The sequence below is a fragment of the Sapajus apella genome, unplaced genomic scaffold, assembly GCF_009761245.1.
Source record: "Sapajus apella isolate SASKATOON/1434 unplaced genomic scaffold, GSC_monkey_1.0 scaffold18, whole genome shotgun sequence".
Classification (NCBI taxonomy): Eukaryota; Metazoa; Chordata; class Mammalia; order Primates; family Cebidae; genus Sapajus; species Sapajus apella.
The window spans coordinates 12,756,828-12,776,280 of record NW_022436958.1 but is presented as its reverse complement, the minus strand read 5'-3'; the positions used below and the strand labels follow the sequence as shown (position 1 = coordinate 12,776,280).

Sequence of the window (19,453 nt, the reverse complement as noted above, 5' to 3'; positions counted from 1 at the left end):
ATATTCTCTGACTTCTTGAAAAACTAGACCAGAGATGAAGCCAAAGCTGTGGATGACAAAACCACAAGACCAAAAAACCTGGGTCCTTGATGACATGATCAAGCCACTGGGATCCACCAAATTTGAGCCCACTGTGTTCTAGACTTCTTGTTCATGAGCCAATAAACTTGCCGGTTCTTTAAATCTTGAAAACAACAAGTTACAGTAGAGGGGTCAGGTTAAGCTTATGTGCCCAGGAACAGTGAGGAAACCTGAGTGACCAGAGTGAAATTAATAAGTCATTGAGTCAAAAGGCAATTTGGGATCCAATCATGTAAAAAACCTGATGATCAAGACAAGGATTTTCATCATTGGGCTAACCTGGAATCATCTTTGGACACACAGCAAATCAAATAATTGTGGCAATTAGCAGTTAGTGCTGTTGGTCTTAGACTTTCTAGATCTGAGTGGTGCAAGACAATAGCTGCTAGCCACAAGTAGCTACTGAGCACTTGAAATGGGAACAGTATGACTGAGGAACTTAATTTCCTTCATTTTATTTCATTTTAATTAATTAAAATTTAAATTTAGGAGCTGACACCTGGTTCAATTATTGGAAACTTTTAAGTGTGTTTGAAACAACTTGGTACAAAATTGTTTTTTTGGTACAAAATCCACATTTTCAACTGTAAATTTTATAAAATCTAAACACAGAACAAGTATTTCTGATAAAAATGTAATGTCCAAAACAAAATGGGCTGTCAGTGTAAAATACAAACAGGACTTGAAGACAGTATGAAAATGACTGTAGCCTGTAATCCCAACACTTTGGGAGGCCGAGGTGGGCAGATCACGTGAAGTTGGGAGTTCAGGACCAGCCTAACCAACGTGGTGAAACCCCTTCTCTACCAAAAATACAAAAATTAGCTGGATGTGGTGGCAGGCACCTGTAATCCCAGCTACTCAAGAGGCTGAGGCAGGAGAATCGCTTGAGCCCAGGAGGCAGAAGTTGCAGTGAACCAGGATTGCTCCAGCCTGGGCGACAGAGTGAGACTTGGTCTCAAAAAAAAAAAAAAAAAAAAAAAAAAAAGAATCAATATCGTGAAAATGGCCATACTGTCCAAAGTAATTTACAGATTCAACACTATCCCCATCAAGCTACCAATGACCTTCTTCACAGAACTGGAAAAAAACACCTTAAACTTCATATGGAACCAAAAGAGAGCCCGCATAGCCAAGTCAATTCTAAGCAAAAAGAACAAAGCGGGAGGCATCACACTACCAGACTTCAAACTATACCACAAGGCTACAGTAATCAAAACACCATGGTACTGGTACCAAAACAGAGATAGACCAATGGAACAGAACAGAGGCCTCAGAGGCAACACAACATATCTACAACCATCCGATCTTCAACAAACCTGACAAAAATAAGCAATGGGGAAAGGATTCTCTGTTTAATAAATGGTGTTGGGAAAACTGGCTAGCCATGTGCAGAAAGCAGAAACTGGACCCCTTCCTGACACCTTACACTAAAATTAACTCCACATGGATTAAAGACTTAAACATAAGACCTAACACCATAAAAGACAAACACCTAGAAGACAATCTAGGCAAAACCATTCAGGACATAGGTGTAGGCAAGGACTTCATGACCAAAACACCAAAAGCATTGGCAACAAAAGCCAAAATAGACAAATGGGACCTAATCAAACTCCACAGCTTCCTCACGGAAAAAGAAATAGTCATTAGAGTGAATCGGCAACCAACAGAATGGGAAAAAATTTTTGCAATCTACCCATCTGACAAAGGGCTGATATCCAGAATTTACAAAGAACTAAAACAGATTTACAAGAAAACAACAAACAAGCCCATTCAAAAGTGGGCGAAGGATATGAATAGACACTTTACAAAAGAAGACATACATGAGGCCAACAAACATATGAAAAAATGCTCATCATCACTGGTCGTTAGAGAAATGCACATTGAGATACCATCTCACGCCAGTTGGAATGGCGATCATTAAAAAATCCGGAGACAACAGATGCTGGAGAGGATGTGGAGAAATAGGAACACTTTTACACTGTTGGTGGGAGTGTAAATTAGTTCAACCATTGTGAAAGACAGTGTGATGATTTTTCAGGGACCTAGAAATAGAAATTCCATTTGACCCAGCAATCCCATTACTGGGTATATATCCAAAGGATTATAAATCACTCTACTATAAGGACACATGCACACGAATGTTCATTGCAGCACTGTTTACAATAGCAAAGACCTGGAACCAACCCAAATGCCCATCAATGATAGACTGGACAGGGAAAATGTGGCACATATACACCACGGAATATTATGCAGCCATAAAAAACGATGCGTTCGTGTCCTTTGTAGGAACATGGATGAACCTGGAAACCATCATTCTAAGCAAACTGACACGAGAGCAGAAAATCAAACACCGCATGTTCTCACTCATAGGCAGGCGTTGAACAATGAGAACACATGGACACAGGGAGGGGAGCACTACACACTGGGGTCTGTTGGGGGGAAATAGGGGAGGGACAATGGGAGGTGGGGAGTTGAGGAGAGATAGCATGGGGAGAAATGCCAGATATAGGGGAAGGGGAGGAAGGCAGCAAATCACACTGCCATGTGTGTACCTATGCAACAATCTTGCATGTTCTTCACATGTACACCCAAACCTAAAATGCAATAAAAAAAATCAAAAAAGAAAAAAGAAAGAGAGAAAGGAAAATAACTGCAGAATATTTCATTAATGATTATTTTTATTGGTTACATGTTGAAATGGAAACCCTTTGGATATATTAGGTTAAATAAAATATATTAAATAATTGTCACCTGTGTTTCTTTTTTCTTTTTTAATTGGCATCTAGAAATTTTTGAATTACGTATGTAGCTCATGAGATATTTTTTGAACAGCACTGATCTAGATACCACTGTCAATTCAATATTTATTGGTCCATAAATAAGATCCAGAAAATGTACTGGGGAGGATTATTGTGTCCTATGAATGATCCCGGACCCTTGGACTCTGGGAATAAAAAAAAATGGAATCTAGTTTTGAGGATTTTCCCCCATGATAAAATTTTCTTCAGTGCAGTCTCTGCACCCCTCAGTCTGTCAGTGGTGCTTGAAGGAATTACAGCCCAAGGCAAGGACAAAAGCCATCTCCTGCCCCACCAGCTACCGGCTGAGATGGACATGGTGGCAGCAGCAGCAAGAGCAGCATCAGCAGCATCATTTTGCAGGAGAATCAGAATCCCAGAGATGCAGCAGTGATAAGACTAGACAGAGTAGCCTAACCACAGCAAAGCTGAAAGAGGGTTTAAAATGCAACCACAGAGGAGAGGTGGGCTTCCCTTAGAAGGATGTGAGACCAATGCTTCTTCCCCCAAACATGTTAGAGGAAGGTGATCCTGAAAGGGAAAGGAAAAGGCAAACCTGCTGTTATATAGAGAAAGTCCATGGAGGTCACCCAACCCTACTGCTCAGCACTCTCCTCCACAAGCCCTGCAGTCCTCACCATGCTTCAGACACCGTACATGTGCTATCAGCTCACACTCTAACATGCCCCGTGGATTTCCTCCTGCCTGTCTGCCTCTCTAAATATTAGCTATCCCTTAAGATTCTACCGAACTTTCTACAAAATCTTCGCAATTACACAAGTTTCCATTTGGGGTGATAAGAAAGTGCTGGAACTAAATAGAGGTGACGGTTGCATGATGTTGGGAATGTACTTGATGCCAGTGAATTGTGCACCTTAAGATGGTGAAACAGTAAATTTTATGTTATGTGTATTTTACCACAATTTTAAAAAATAGAATTTAAAGGAAGCTTTCTGAACAGCTCTGGCCCACAGGGTTCTCTTTCCTCTCAGGTTCTCAGTCCCTCTGACTCAGCACCTGCTTTCTGGCTGCCTTGTAATCACTTTCATATTGTCCAAGACTGTTCTCTAGTTCTTTCCACTTCACAGTATTCTTCTTCATGCTGTGGTGTGTGTGTGTGTGTGTGTGTGTGTGGGTGTGGGTGTGTCTTGCTTCTTTATGTTGTAGGAATCATATCTTATTCAAATACATGGTAAATATTTTCTGAATGATCAGTCCATATCCATCACAATCAATCATGATAATGGCAAAGACAGATGAATCAGTAACGAACCTGAGATAAATGATGTTGCATCGCAGTTGGAGCCTCTGGTTCAGGATCCTTTATTTTTTATTCCAGGTCAGCTGCTAACAAATTTTGTGACTTTGGAAAATGTACTCAACTTCTATGAATAATTTTTTTTACCCCATCTGTTGAAATGGTGCTAAAAATATTTTCTACTCTGGATAAGTGAGAATGAAAAGAGAAATATTTGAGAAAATGCAACGGAAATAAAGTCTGGAAGAGGCTGTAAAGAGATTGGAAGAATCACTCCCCTACCCCCACCAAGAAAACAGGAGAAAAGAAAACAAAAATCCTCAATTAATACAAAATTACATTATTATTCCAAGGTCTGGCGTAATGCCAGGCCCAAAGTAGCAGCTCAATAAGTATCTTCAATACATTTGTCATTCCATTGTTTTAACAAATGTGGATTTTCAGTCCTAGAAATGAATCCCTGAGGGTGTCCGTAAATGAACCATCTGCTTCAGGGAATGATAAAGTCTTGCTACCTTGATTTTTGCTCATAGTTAAATTAAAAGGTGTAGTAAGCTCTATCAGGAGAACACCTACCTGCCTCTCCTCCCTGAACCAGCAAGTCCTCCCCACTGCAAGGATTTGCAGGTCCTTTGAGAGTGGTTAATGAACTGGGAAACTCAACAGCTAGCACAGGACAAGGGGCTCAAACAGACCTGAAATTCCCAGCCATGATTTATTCAGCCATCTCTACCAGCAACACTTGCACGGCCCTAAAAGCTTCATTGTGAAGATAAAACACAAAATGGAGAATTACCTAGATCACTCAGGCAACAATGAACAGTATCACTTTGACTTGCTTGAGCCTGGAAGAAATCAAGGCCAAAGCATGTGAATTTTTTCCACCTTTTTCTCCCCTGAGTTATCAGACTCATTTTCCAAGCACTGTTTCCCTCTATTCAGCCCATTCCTGGAGAGCCGTCTCTTTACCCGTCTCTACTGCCAGTAAGAAGTGTAAATTGAAGCAATTATCTGGATTGTTCAAGGAGAAAAAAGCCTCAGACATTCTTCTGCCTGAGTGATCTGGGTAATTGCTTCAATTTTCACATCAACTCCCCATCTTTGCAGCCTTTGGGATAGCCATTTAACTCAAACCCTGGGGTCTGCAGGTTACCATGTGGGTCTAATCATTTCCGATTGCCTGGGCCCAGCGCCATTCCTATAAGTACAAAAAATATCTGACCCTAGTCAAGATTGAAAACCAAATGAGGAGATAAAAAATGTTTTTAAAGATGTTTTAAAAATCCTTTCAAAACTTGCAGAAATAATCGTTGCCATGGAACAGAAAATCTGGATGTCTTTCAAAAGTTGTCGCCTCAGTTCAAGATGGCCAGATAATTCAGCCTCAGTGGGGAAGAAATAAAGATTATCACATCCCTTTAGCATGATGTTAGCTGATCAGAAAGAAAAAGCCCTTTGTCTTCCAGGTGAGCTGACACATTGACTGAGATTCATGTTACTAGGTTAAACCTCCAGTTTAGTATTAATTCTCACTGTAAAAAGAAAGTCAGGGATCTGGAAGAATAAGATGACAAACTATTGAGTCTAAGGAGGGAGAGGAAAGGAAAAAGAAAAGCCAAGCTCCGTGTCCTGGTGGTGAGGGCACCTGTGAATGAGCATTGGCAATCTCAGGGCAGCATGCAGGCACCAGGCATTGGGTCTGGTGAGGAGCTTAGATGCAGGAGGCAAGGAGCTTCGAAGCCCCCTGCCTGCCTCAGGGCTGACCCTGTATGACCTGCATGTGTCAGCTATTCCCTCATCTTACAGAAACTGTGTCTAATTCATTCATGCCCCATTTGAATACAGAATTTAACATTTGTAACTCTTCTGAACATCCACTTGCAGGGATGTATTAAGAAGTCAAGTAAATGTTACTAGCAATGCACCAGGAAACACAGATGAAGGATTTCTATTGCACACCCTGTGCAGTCTCCAGAATCCTATCCCCATCATGCAGCCACAGAAGGTCCCTTTCTCTCCTGACATCCCACATGGCTCTTCTCTCCCAGGTCCTGACTTCCCTGGACTCTTCTTCCCAGATGCAGACAGAGCCAGTCCTTGTATCCCAGCTCTGTCCCAAGTTGCAGCCCCAAACCTATCACTGTGCTCAGCAAAACTAAAGGATCTCCTCTAATCACCAGCTCCATCCTCCTCAGAGGCTGTGGGAAGGAAGAATGAATGGAAATATGTTCTCCATTGCCCAAAATGGCAATAAACAGCAGCATCCTCAGCAAATCAGTTCCTTGTGTGTTCAATAAAGACACTTGAGACTTCCAAAGCTGATGGGGTTCCCTATAGAGATTCCCCTTTACTTTTTGAAGCAGTAAATAGAATGGGGTTTTCTTCAACAGAAGGGAAAGAAAAATACCCAAAGACTAGAAGAACTAAACACCTGTATTAGTTATGAGTTGCCATGTAACAAATTACTCCAACACTTCACAGCTTAAAACAACGTTTGTTATTTCATATCAGGTCAGGAATCTGGGCACCATGATTCTGGGTCCTGTGGCTCAGGTTGTCTCTCATGCCACCAGGGCTGCTGTCTTCTCAAGGCTCAGCAGAGGAAGGATCTGTTTCCAAGGTTACTCATGTGGTTGTTCGTAGGATTCAGTTTCTCACTGCGGTTTGGCCAGAAGCTGCCCTCCATTCCTCATCATGTGGGCCTCACACAGATGTGGGCATCATCAGAAACAAGTAAGAAAGAGGGAAGAGTGTGGTGACTGGCCTTGTTGGGCAAGCATCTGGAGGCATTCCAGTGGCTGAATGTGATTGGCGATTTGCAGCATCCTCACATCCTCCAAGAGGTCAAAATGCAAATCTTCCTGAAGACCCTGATCGGCAAGACCATCACCATGGAGGTGGAGCCCAGTGATGGCCTCCAAAATGTGGACCAAGATCCAGGATAAAGAATGCATCCCCCCTGACCAGCAGAGTCTCATCTTTGTAGCCAAGCAGCCAATGGATGGCTGCACTCTTTCTGACTACATTCAGAAAGAGTCAACCCTGTACCTGGTCCCCCATCTGACGGGTGGTGAGTAATTCTTCAGTCTTGCATTCGCAGTGCCCAGTGATGGCGCGACTCTGCACTACAGCCATTTGCCCCATTTAAGTTTATAAATTACCAGTTTCAGTAATAGCTGAACCTGTTCAAAATGTTAATAAAGGTTTTGTTGCATGGTTTTAAAAAAAAGAAGGAATAAGACAGAAACCACAGGCCGGGTGCAGTGGCTCATGCCTGTCATCCCAGCACTTTGGGAGGCTGAGGCAGGTGGATCATGAGGCCAAAAGATCGAGACCATCCTGGCCAACATGGTGAAACCCTGTCTCTACTAAAAAATACAAAACTTTGCTGGGCGTGGTGGCGCATGACTGTAGTCCCAGCTACTCAGGAGTCAGAGGCGGGAGAATTGCTTGAACCTGTAAGGCAGAGGTTGCAGTGAGCAGAGATCGTGCCATTGCACTCCAACCTGGCGACTGGCAACAGAGTGAGACTCTGCCTCAAAAGAAAAAAAAAGAAGAAGCCACAGTTCTGCATAGCTTAATCTCATCCATTATTTTTGCCACATTCCATTTTCTAGCACACATTCAGAGGGAAGGGGTTACACAAAGGTGTGAATAATAAGAGTCATGTATCATCAGGGGCATCTTAAAAAGCTGCCTGCCACAGCAGCCAGTAAGTGAATTAGGTGTTCCTTATGGATCACTTACACTGAAATAGAGCAGAGAATAGAGCTAAGGGAGACAATTTGGAAACAAAATAAACGCTTCCCTCAAAAAGCCTCATTCTAGCTGGAAGATAAGCTATAGCAAAATTAAAGGAGAAATAACAGTCATTCTAAGCAAAAACCCAAGATAGCAACTGTCAAAGGAAAAAATCAATATATTACACCTCCTAAAAATATAAAGTTCTATACATCCAAAACCAAACACAATAATAATAAGACAATCAGTTAAGGAAGGCTTCTGCAACATATGAGACAAAGAGTTAATCTTTAATAAAGAATGCTCATAAGAAAAACGGCAGTTGCAAACGCACAGTAGAAAAACTAGCCAAGACCATTAAAACACAATACATAAAATAATAATCCTGAAATACATGAATAACTACTCAGCCTTATTAGCTACCAAAGGAATACCTATTCCATTGGCAAAGATTACAAAGAATAATGTTTGATGTTCTAAAGTATGTCAGGAAGGCAGCCTTCTCCTATCCTACTGCTAAAGGGGTTTGTTTGTACAATTTCTCTGAGAGGACTACATAAATCAAAATCCTGAAAAATATACAGGTACAGACTTCTTGCCCAAAAAGGCAGAGGGACCAGGTATGCAAGCACTTGTTCTCTCAGGGGAAAAGAAGTATGAAGTTGTGTGGAGACATCTGGGGAGTAAAATTGAAAAACCATATCAAATCACTGAGAGCCTTAAACAGCAAGTCATAGTGTCTGGGTGGCCTTCAGCCAGCAGTAAGTCACTAAAAGTTTGTAAATACAAGAGTACTCAGGCAAATGAAGATTTCTAAGCATAGTTAGAAACACCAATGAGATTGAAAATTCATGGACAGAATTGGACTCATCAATCTTTCCATGGGGTCTCTGACCCTCCCCCTTTGACTCACCATCCAGCAAAGCCAAACAGGTAGCCCTTCTTACTGATTGGAGACTTGGGTGAATAGCTCCAGCCTTTTGGGATCCTTTGATCTTTGACATTTGAGGCCCATTGGCTTTCAGGCCAGACACAGATAGCCCCTCCCATGGGGCATGGAATTGGTATACCATGAATGGCAGCAAGGGAGGGGCATAATCTAGATGCGTTGCATTATAAACAACAGAAATCTACTTAGGCTAGTTAAAGAAAAAAACCGGAGAGGGAGTTAACTATAATTCTTGAAGAAATAAGCTGGACTGCAACTGAGCTCAAGAAAAAAAAAAAGCTGATAACTATCCCCTTGGAGAATTATGAAAGGGCACGAGCACTCTCTCTTTCTCTCTCTCTCAGTTTCAGTTTCACATCTGGACTGTGATGGTCTCAGCCCAGGTTGGGAGCCTCTGCTGGACAAATGAACTCTGATCGAGGACAAAATCATGTTCAACAATCATGGTTGTCATAAGTACTCCCTTAACCAAGTGAATTGGCCTGGGGGAGGGTGGGCAGGCAGGTCCCAAAATGGGAAAATAACCATGATGTTGCTATGAATGAAACTTGGGGATTAATGGAGGCATGAGAGAGACCTCATCCCTTCCCCTGTGGAATTCTTCCTGAAACAGATGCTGATACAGCAACATTCAATACACATTTCAGATTCTATTCTACCAGAGTCAAATGCCCCTACTTTCTACTTCTCCCTGCCAACTCCTACCTCCCAAACACACATACAAATTGCTTACTGACTGCCAGTAACATCCAGATCTCGTAGAACCTTGATACGGCTATTGGCCAGCCTGCCACCAGCAGCCTCTGCTTTGGAAGCCAGCTGACCACTTGGCCCCACTGCACTGCAGATGGCTTAGAAGTCTGAGCATGACTTTATTTTTCCTTAAATGACCCATTCCCTTATTTGATTGATTGCTTGATTGATTTTTTGGGACAGGGTCTCATCACACAGGCTGGAGTGCAGTGGCACAATCACAGCTCATCCTCCCACCTCAGCCTCCCAGGTAGCTGAGATTACAGGTGTGTGCCACCATGCCCGGCTAATTTTTTGTATCTTTAGTAGAGATGAGGTTTTGCCATGTTGGACAAGCTGGTCTTGAACTCCTGGCCTCAAGTGATCTTCCTACCTCAGCCACCCAACATGCTGGGATTACAGGTGTGAGCCTCTGTGCCCAGCCTCATTCCCTTTTAAGAGGAGAGGCAGTAATTGAATTACCAATGAATTGGATAAGACATTCTAACTCAGAAAAGAGATGAATTGGCATAGTACTCAAAAAGCCCAATCCTTTCATAAATAGTGAAGCTTCCAGGCTCTGCTAATATAAGCACATAACTGTGGGCAGGGTCACAGCTTGAATACACTGGGCAAACAATTCCCCCGCCCTGTTTGAAGGACTTATTATTCCTACAATACACAAATTGGCAACATTCAGCTTCTTCATTCTTGTTAGTGAAAACCAACTGTTCGTGCTGTTTCTTTGTCCATTTTTACTGGCATTCATCTGGTTACCTCAGCAAAATGCTAGCACCAGCCTCAAAACTTAAATCCTAGGTTCTGTTTTATTCTATTTAATCCATGCCATAAGCACTCAGTTTACGTAAACATAAACATATACATATACAAACACATCTCAAATAAATGTCATTGTTTTAGTGTTTCCAAAAATGTATTCACTCATTTGCTTATTCATTCCACAGATACCTATAAAGTGCCTACTGAGTGCCAGACATGTTCTAGATGCAGGGAATGCAACAGTGACGAGACAGACATGGTCCAAACCCTCATGTGGCTTTCATTCTACTGGAGGAGGTAAACAATGAACAAATAAGCATATGACATAATATGTTGAGCAGCAATAAATGCCATGAAAAAATGTAAACAAAAGTGAAAGGCTAGAGATGATGGAAGGGAGAATTCTAGTTCAGGTGATCAGGAATTAAAAGAAATTTGGAGATACGATTAATCCTTAAACTCTAACAGAAGAAATGTAGGAAAAAAGCACACATACACATAAAAAATTATTTGAAAAAGAAGGAACAGAGAAAGGATAATTAGTTAGCTACTGCTGTGTAACAAATCACTCCAAAATTCAGCATCCTGAAAACAACCATTTTTTATTTCTCACCAATCCATGGGTCAGCTGGGCAGTTCTACTGAAGAAGCCCGGGCTCAAGTGACCTTGGATAGGTTCACTCACGCTTTAGGGGATCAGCTGGTCTGTCAGCCTGTTCTAAGATGGCCTTGGCTCTTCTCCACGTGTCTCTTGAATCATTCAATGATGTTGGCCAGGTGTGTTATCATGGCAAGGTAGAGGTGCAAGAGTGAGCAAGCCCAATTGTGCAAGAGATCAAGTGGAAATGTGTATGTACCATTCACACCTCTGCTTTGCATTTGCTGACACTGGCCAAATCAAGCTACAAAGTTTTAGAGCAAAGGACTAAATTATGGCCCTCCTCCCACCCATAAAATTCATATGTTGAAGTCCTAATCTTCAAATCGTGGGAAGTAATTGAGGTTAAATGAGTTAACAGTAGGGCCCTAATGTAATCGGACTGTAACTTTGTAAGAAGAGAGAAAGATCCCTCTCTCTCTCTCTCCATGCCACATGAGGACACAGTGAGCTGGCACCATCTGCAAGCCAGGAAGAGGGCCCTCCCCAGAAACAAACACTGCTGGCACCTTGACCTTGGACATCCAGCCTCCTGAACTGTGAAAAAATAACCTGTTTTGGTTTAAGCCACCCAGTCCAAGATATTTTGTTATGGCAATTTGAACAGACTAAGACAGGTGTGGACTCATGGACACCATTTATGGGAGGCATCCATGCTACTTTGTACCTCAGGAAGGAAGGAATAGGGGAAAAAGAAAGGAAGGAAATGGAAGGAGTGGTAGGGAGGTGGTTGTGTGAATGGTTCTGGTTCTGCCTGCAGTACTCTCTTCATAGCCTATTCTCTTCCTACTCAAAATTTCAGGCAAGCCTTAGTAATAGGGTTTTTTTTTTAAGTATGTCTTTTTTTATTCAACTTTTAAGTTCAGGGGTACATGTGCAGGTTTGTTACATAAGTAAACTTCTGCCATGGAGGTTTGTTGTACAGATTATTTTTGTCATCCAGGTGTTAAGCTTAGTACCCATGAGCTATTTTTCCTGATCCTCTCCTTCCTCCCACACTCCACCCCAATGTGTATTGTTCTTCTCTATGTGTTGATGTGTTCTCATCATTTAGCTCCAATTTATAAGTGAGAATATGCAGTATTTGGTTTTCTGTTCCTGCATTAGTTTGCTAAGGATAATGGCCTCCAGCTCCATCCATGTTTCTGCAAAGAACATGATCTCATTCTTTTGTATGGCTGCATAGTAGTCCATGGTGTATATGTACCACATTTTCTCTGTTCAGTCTACCACTGATGAGCATTTAGGCTGACTTGAGTCTTTGCTATTGTGAATAGTGCTGTGATGAACTCACCTGACGTGTGCATGTGTCTTTAGGAAAGAATGATTTATATTCCTTTGGGTACATACCCAGTAATGGGATTGCTGGGTCATATGGAATTTCTGTTTTTAGGTCTTTGAGGAATCACCACACTGCTTTCCACAATGGTTGAACTAATTTACATTCCCACCAACAGTGTATAAGCGTTTCTTTTTTCTCCACAGCCCCACCAGAACCTGGGTTTTGTTGTTTTTTCGTGTTTTTTGTTTTTTACTATTTAATAAAAGCCATTCTGACTGGCATGAGATGATATCACATTATGGTTTTGACTTGCATTTCTCTAATGATAGGTGACATTGAGCTTTTATTCATATGCTTGTTGGCTGCATGTATCTTCTTTTGTGAAGTGTCAGTTCATGTTCTTTGCCCACTCTTCAATAGAGTCGTTTTCTCCTTGTACATTTGTTTAAGTTCCCTATACATGCTGGATATTAGACCTTTGTCAGATGCATAGTGTGCAAAAATTTGCTCCCATTCTGTAGGTTTTCTGTTTACTCTTTTTATAGTTTCTTGTGCTGTGCAGAAGCTCTCCAGTTTAATTAGATCCCATCCATTTGTCTAATTTTTAGACAAAATTTTGGAGAAAGTTAGATCCCAATTTTTGCTTTTGTTGCAATTGCTTTTGGTGTCTTTATTATGAAATCTTTGCCTATTTCTATGTCCAGTATGGTATTGCCTAGGTTGTCTTCCATGGTTTTTATAGATTCGGGTTTTACATTTCAGTCTTTAATCCATCTTAAGTTAATTTTTGTATATGGTATAAGGAATAGGTCCAATTTCAATCTTCCACATATGGCTAGCCAGCTATCCCAGCACCATTTATTGAACAAGGAGTGCTTTCACTGTTGCTTGTTTTTGTCAGGTTTGTCAAATATCAGATAGTTGTAGGTGTGTGGCCATAGTTCTGGGCTCTCTATTATGTTCTATTAGTCTATGTGTCTGTTTTCATCCCAGTACCATGCTGTTTGGGTTACTATAGCCCTGTAGTATAGTTTGAAGTCAGGTAACATGATGTCTTTAGGTTTGGTCCTTTGCTTAGGACTGCCTTGGCTATTTAAGCTCTTTTTTGGTTGCATACAAATTTTTAAATCGTTTTTTTTCCAGTTATGGAAATAATCTCAATGGTGTTTTAAAAAGAATAACATTAAATCTATAAATTCCTTTGGATAGGATGGCTATTGTAATAAAATTGATTCTTCCTATCTATGACCATGGAATGTTTTTCCTTTTGTTTGAGTCCTCTTTGATTCCTTTGAGCAGTATTTTGTAGCTATCGTTAAGAAATCTTTCACCTCCTTGATTAGCTGTATTCCTAGGTTTTTTATTCTTTCTGTGGAAATTATGAATGGAATTGTGTTCCTGATTTGGCTTTTGGCTTGACTATTGTTGGTGTATAGGAATGGCAGTAATTTTTGTGCTTTTTTTTTTTTTTTTTTAATTCTGAGACTTTGCTGAAGTTGTTTATCAGCTTAAGGAGCTTTTGGGTCAAGACCATGGAATTTTTTATATATAGAATCATGTCATCTGCAAACAGGGGTAATTTGACTTCCTCTCTTCCTATTTGGATGCCTATATTTCTTTCGCTTGTCTGATTGCTCTGGCCAGGGCTTCTAATACTGTATTGAATAGGAGTGATAAGAGAGAGCATCCAAAGGTGTCTTCTCATTTAATAGAGTTTGAGAATACCTATAGGCCTCCCTGCCCTAAAATATACAAACAAATATAAATCAACTCTAAAAAGCCATTTTAATATGCTTTGACAAAAGAAAATGTACCTTCACTTATTTAATAAGATTGAGCACAAGACTCTACCCTAGGAAATTGTATAACATTTCTGTAAGAACTCTTTCAATTCAGAAAAATAAATTATGTTCTTGTTACCCTGGGAGATACTAAGGTAGCAAGACATGATTCCTGCCTTCCTGGAGTTTACCATCTACTGCAGGAACAAAGATGGGAAAAAGTGTAAGTGTTCATCTCTGAGATGAATTTTGGGCTTTCCTATGTACATCTGGAGGAGTGGACCTGTGGCAGTCACAGAGTAAAGCCATGTCCTTGTAGGAAACTTGCAGGATGCCCCCTGGAAGTGGCGGTGGGCAAGCATACACGTTTACTGTCAGCACCCTGGAAGAGAGAGGTGGGCCTTAGGCAGGTGGAAGAAAGTTCCAGCTTCTCCCTGGGCCTCTCTAGAAGCCCAAACTTCAAGGGTCCAGTGGCAGTGGGACTTGAGACAGTGAGGCCCTGCTGTTACAAGCCCCTATAGAACCCAAAGCCCAAAGGCTCTCTCTACCTTTTCTTTAGGCATTAGAAGTGAGGAAGGGAGGCTAAGGAGTGAGTATTGCCATCAGGAGAGCCAGCTCACCAAGGAGTGGTGGTGTATGCCTGAGTGTCCCAGGGAAGGCCACACGCTGGTATCCTCCGCTCTGGGCGCTGGTAGATTGGCTTCAATATATGCCCACTCTGTGGCACTCCCTCCATACCTACCAGACTGCAGGGACCCACCTGGTTCCAGGTGCTTCCTCTTTGAGGACCATGTTGTCTGTACTAGCCAGTCTTACATCTCCAGGGAAAGTTTTATAGGGAGGCTAGAGGTGCATAAAGTGGACAAGGCAATGCGTCTTAGGTTGGCCTCCCTAACAGCAGAGACTGAGATGGAGATTCCTGCAGAGACATCTATTGGATAGTCAAGGAAGCAGGAGTGTGGGAGAGGGCAGCAAGGGTATGGGCTCTGCAGGAGGCCCACTGTCTTAGTTCATCTATGCTGCTTTAACACAATATCACAGGCTGGGTAATTCATAAGAAACAGAAATTCATTTCTTGTAGTCATGGAGGCTAGGAAGTCCAAGATCAAGGCGCTGGCAGGTTTCATATCTGGTTAGGGCCTTCCTGCTGTGTCCCCACATGGCAGAAAGGATGGAAGGGCAAAGAAAATGGGACAAATGCTGTGTCCTCATATGGCAGAAGTGCAAAAGAGTGATCCCTTCAACCCTGAGCTCTTTCACAAGGCACTAATCCATTTATGAGGGCAGAACCCTTATGACTTCATCACGACCCAAAAGGCCCCATCACTTAATACCACCACGATGGGGATTAAGTTTCAACACATGAATTTTGGAGGGGGCACATTCAAACTATAGCAACCTCTTTGAGGTCAAGAGATGACTTTCTATACCCTGTGTCAGTCAGTCATGAACTATGTGCTGCCCCCTCCCAGGTGGGATACTTCATTCTAGGCTCTTGGGAGGGGGACAATTCTCTAGAGAAGGGAGTGGCTAGGAGCTGTTAGTAGCCAATGCTCCCAGCAGCTAGTGGAGAGGTGCAGTCTGGGTGAGCCACAGTGACATCCACAATGGTGGGTCATCTCAGCAGAGAGAAGAACCCATATGTATAAGGAGTATGTCATATTCAGAGCTCAGTTCTTCTGGAGAATAAATTGCAAGGGTCTCAGTGAGCACCAAGTGAGATGACACAGGTGAAAATACCATATCCTGATAAGACATCAGCTAAATGTCCCATATCTGTATTTTTCACAGGGTTGATACACAGGACCAGGTGAGACACAGCAGTCATAAAATAAGTATTGTATAAGCTAGAAAATCACTATATAAGTGCTAATTATTTAAGGTACTATTATTGTATAGTCATGAGTACATTCAACAATCATTTATGGATTATGTACTATATGCCAGATTTTGTTCTAGGCATGAGGGATATGGCAGAAATAAATACAGCTTATTAAATAAATACAGCTTTGCTCCATGCCCTTCTGGAGCTGATGGGTCCAGTGAGGGAAACAGATGTTACACAATCACACAAATATCTACCAAATCGCAACTGTGGTGAGTACTTTGGGAAGACGAGTGCAGGATGCTATGCTAAGAGACACCACTGGTATGGTCCAAGAGCTGGGGAAATCTGGAAGGACTCCCTGAACTAGGGCCATTAAGCCAAGATGCATGGAAGAACAGGTAACAGAATACACAAAGTGGGTTTTGAGGAAAAAAGAAGATTTTGAGTCTGGAGCAGGCAGAGAGGAAAGGGACTGAATAGCTCAAGAACTGAAGAATTAACCATGGAGATTTGATTATATAAAATACGCACATACCATGGAGACTTGATTATATATATATATATGCTAATACTCTCATAAACTGAGACTGGTGATTCCTTTACTTCCTCTCACCTCCTGTTGATAACCGGCCATATGTTTTCAATGGATACTAACATCTGTTACAAATTGTCACCATCAGTACGGCACTAAGTGGTTTTGGGAAAGATGTAGTTTATTTTATTGCTCACTCACATCACAAGTCCAGTAATTTCTTTATCTAAGGCATCTTTCCCATATATCCCCCCTTTTTATGTCCTCAGCCTTCATACTAGACTAAGCCATCATGACATCACACCTAAATTACCGTAATTTCTTCTTCACTGCTTACTCTGCTCCCATATTCTCTGATGTCATATTTATCCTGTTGAAAACCACTGGAAAACTCAATTCCATTTTTATTATTTCATAAATTATAGCTGATGTGGTAGGGTAGCAAACAGAAATGGGAGGCACAGCTATAGAAAAAGTTGAAGCCAGATAATGCATAATTCCAGGAAAGATGATTACCTCCATCACCACTCCAAATCATGGAGAGTTAGCTGAAAGGTAAATAGAATTAATGTGAGAGTTCAATAAGGTGACCAGATGAAAAATAAATAGATGAAAACCATCTGCCTTTCTGTTTATCAGGAATATTTACAAGGGAGTTGGAACACCATTGACAACAGCTGTCAATCCTCAGTGCTATGATGTCCATGTCTGCATCCCCCTAAAATTCATATTTGAACCCTAATCTGCAGGTGATACTGTTAGGGCTGGGGCCTTTAAGGAGGTGATTAGGTCATGAAAGTGAAGTACTTATGAATGGGATTAGTGTGCTTGTAACATAAGCACAGGAGAGCTTGTTTGCCCCTTCTATCATTCGAGAACACAGAGAGAAGGTGCAGTGTTTGAGGAAGCAAAAGCCCTCATCAGACACCACATCTGTTGGTGCCTTTGATCTTGGATGTTCTGGCCTCTAGGATGGTGAGAAATCAATTTCTGTTGTTTATGAGCTACCCAGTTTATGGTATTTTGTTGTAACAGCCCAAACAGACTAAGACACAAGGTTTCACACAGAGGTGTAGAGAAAGGGATACTTCTCTTAAGTGAACAGTCAGAAGAGTAAAGGCCCAGTCTCTGGAGCTGGGCTGCATGGGTTTCAATCTCAGTTCCACTTCTTCATGGCTGAGCAACTTTGGGCAATCTATCTAACCTCTCTGTGCCTCAGTTTCCTCATCTGTAAAACAGAGATAATAATCTTTGTACTGCCTCAAAGTTACTATGAGGATTAATGAGCTAATATACCTGTAGTGTTAGAGTATGCCTGGCAAGGAATAAGCACTATAGAAGTGTTCACTATATGTATTAGGCAGGGTTCTCTAGGGGGACAGATATGTGTGTGTGTATACACACACGCACACACACACACATATATATGGGAGTTTATTAAGTAGTATTAACATGATCACAAGGTCCCACAATAGGCTGTCTGCAAGCTGAGGAGCAAGGAAGCCAGTTTGAGTCCCAAAGCTGAAGAACTTAGAGTCTGATGTTCAAGGGTAAGAAGCAACCAGCACGGGAGCAAGATGAAGGCTGGGAGGCTAAGCTAATCTGGCCTTTTCATATTCTTCTGCATGCCTTATATTCTGGCTTTGCTGGCAGCTGATTAGATGGTGCCCACCCAGATTAAGGGTGGTCTGACTTCCCAGTCCACTGACTCAAATGTTAATCTCCTTTGGCAACACACACACACAGACATACCCAGGATCAATACTTTACATCCTTCAATCCAATTAAGTTTATACTCAGTATTAACCACCATACTATTATTGTTATTTGCTATTATTAACTCTCTGTTTGTCATCTGCCCTAAAAATGTGTCTTAAACCTTGATGTCACAAATTGTCCCATAAAAACAGTTCTATTATGTTCTAATTCCCATTCCTTTGATTAATATGGGGGTTCTGTGTAAGTCCAAGGCCCAGGCACTGTGCTAACTTTTCCATCGTTACTGACCCCCTCCATAGTTCAGAGTATTTTCTCCAAAAGCAATGAAATTCTGCAAAGACACAACTCAGCATTCTGCAAAGACAACAATACTATCTTAAATTCTAGGAAAGTTTAGCTCCTTGGAAGTAGTCTCAAACACCTTCATTTAGAAGAGGATGTTTGCTTTCTATTGCATAACTAAAATTTCTCACTGAATGGAATCCCAGGACCAAATGAATTACTCTAGAAGGGAGATTTTAGAGGACAGGAGTTGTTTGCTTGCCTTTATCATCTTAGTTATCAAGTTTTCAAAAGTGTTAGGATCCAGGTTTCAGCTTGGACATGCCAGATGCAGATACCACTGTCTTTGTATTCCAAAGGCCTTAAGATAATGTTAGTGGCTGCATCTGAACAGTTTTGCCACTGAATCTAGAGATAACAAAACACAGATGGTATCTGCTATGTGGAAGCAGGAAAGGGTGCAGCAGGGAACCCAAACTAAAGATGACTAGTAAGATTGATTACCTAGTATTATTTTACTGTCTTTATTTATTTCCCCCTCTGGTACCTGGAGCTTTCAATAATCTCCTAGCTTATTCTCAGTTGTGTCAAGTAGAATTAAGCAAAGAGTTATATATCATGATACTTGGTCTGAATCCTCAACAGTAAAGCAGGGTCCCTGAGGCCAGCCTGTAGGTGGTAGGAGCACTTACTGGGAGTAGGAGTCAGGGCTTTGAGGTCGAGCCAGCACTCCCTACTTGGTGATTCCTCGCCCATAGCCAGCCTTGGAGGATCTGTACTAGATTTTACTAGGCTAGCCACCTGGTTCCCTTACGGCACAAACCCAAATAGCATTGCTACAAAAGAGAATGTTATGCTATGTATCAGTACCATGGGGAATTAGAGGTAACTGTTATGACAATTCAAAAGCCAAAGGAACCATTTCTTTTTATTTTTTTTTTTTTGAGACGGAGTTTCACTCATGTTACCCAGGCTGGAGTGCAATGGCGCGATCTCGGCTCACCGCAACCTCCGCCTCCTGGGTTCAGG

General features: G+C 41.6%; 1 long non-coding RNA gene across 1 annotated transcript; it reads right to left on the bottom strand.

Moving 5' to 3' along the window:
• Positions 1-10,925: 10,925 nt before the first annotated feature.
• On the bottom strand, positions 10,926-15,331 carry LOC116556929. The gene is made up of 2 exons (XR_004271261.1): positions 12,559-15,331; positions 10,926-11,230 (listed from the first exon to the last, which is right to left on the bottom strand). It is a non-coding gene; the product is annotated as an uncharacterized LOC116556929 (long non-coding RNA).
• Between the last annotated feature and the right edge of the window lie 4,122 nt (positions 15,332-19,453).